Here is a 1,124-nt window from a genome sequence, read left to right as displayed (position 1 = left end):
CTCATGTGTTCCGTCCCCCAGGACGATGGTTTGCCTTACTTATTGGTCGTTTGTTTGTTTTCCCTCCTTTGCATTCTGTTTCAGCCTCTGGCTGCAATAGCCCAGGAAAGGTGGCTTGAAGTCTGCAAGAGCTGGCTGCAGTTTTCTTTGCAATGATTGGTCAAAGAGTACAACATCTTAGGACCGCCCTTTTTACCAGGGTCTAGTCTCCATTTTAGAGTTTCATTCTGGCTATAGTCTTCCAACGTGCTGGAGCTGTGCAAGGCTAACTGGGACAAATCATCCTCAAAACCAGGCCAATCTAAGCCTATCCAAATTAGATAAGTATTGAATTATATTGATCTGGAATAAGAAATCTAGTTAGAGGAGCAGAGTTATTCCATCGCTTCTAGAACTAATCTTTGCTGTAAAGATAGGGAAGGAAAGAGTTTCTCCTTCTAATATAGGCAGCGTGATTAGGGTATAGTGGTTTTATAATCACTTTTGCCTTCTGGAATCAGGGATAATTCTGCAACTAAAACCTATAGAAATTTGTTTCATTTTCTGCAACTTTAAGATCTGTGCCAGGTTTACAACCTTGTATGAATAAACATCCTTTTTTGAAGTTATCCAGACTCAGTCGTTCAATATCTATAGGCCAGCTTATAGGGATTTGCAGTTCGCCCGGATAAAGGACAGCACGTTTCAGTTTTATAGTTTTTTATTGTCCGGCGGACGGCACAGTTTTGAGGTAGATCAGCGGTTTTTCCGCTTCAGCTAGCTTGCACGGCCATAGAGACTTTGATTTTGTTGGTCTGTTGCAGTGAAAGCTTGCTGCCAGGCCGAAAGGCAAGTGAGAGAGTGGGGCTCCATTCCTTCAGCCTCTGCAGTATCCTGCTCTTCAGCTCGCGTGTGTGCGCGTAGCCCTGCGGCTGTTTCGGCAATTGCACGGCTGTGCAAAACCCAGCAGTAGGTCCTGGAGGTGGTGAGTCCAGAAGCACTCGGCCGGGACAGTCGCCTGGCGGTGGTGACCTGCCTCATCGTCCTGCGGTGGTGACCTGCCTCATCGTCCTGCGGTGGTGACCTGCCTCATCGTCCTGCGGTGGTGACCTGCCTCATCGTCCTGCGGTGGTGACCTGCCTCAT

The 1,124-nt window shown here is 47.6% G+C and overlaps 1 protein-coding gene and 1 long non-coding RNA gene across 2 annotated transcripts in view; both read right to left on the bottom strand.

Moving 5' to 3' along the window:
- The window catches only part of olfm3 (olfactomedin 3), a 207,481-nt gene that overhangs the window by 161,192 nt on the left and 45,165 nt on the right, over positions 1 to 1,124 (bottom strand). The window lies entirely within an intron of this gene.
- The window catches only part of LOC134298295 (uncharacterized), a 49,623-nt gene that overhangs the window by 42,757 nt on the left and 5,742 nt on the right, over positions 1 to 1,124 (bottom strand). The gene's annotated exons all lie outside the window — the stretch shown is intronic.

The sequence above is a fragment of the Anolis carolinensis genome, chromosome 4 (genome assembly GCF_035594765.1).
Source record: "Anolis carolinensis isolate JA03-04 chromosome 4, rAnoCar3.1.pri, whole genome shotgun sequence".
Taxonomy (NCBI): Eukaryota; Metazoa; Chordata; class Lepidosauria; order Squamata; family Dactyloidae; genus Anolis; species Anolis carolinensis.
This window is presented reverse-complemented; position numbering and strand designations above follow the sequence as displayed.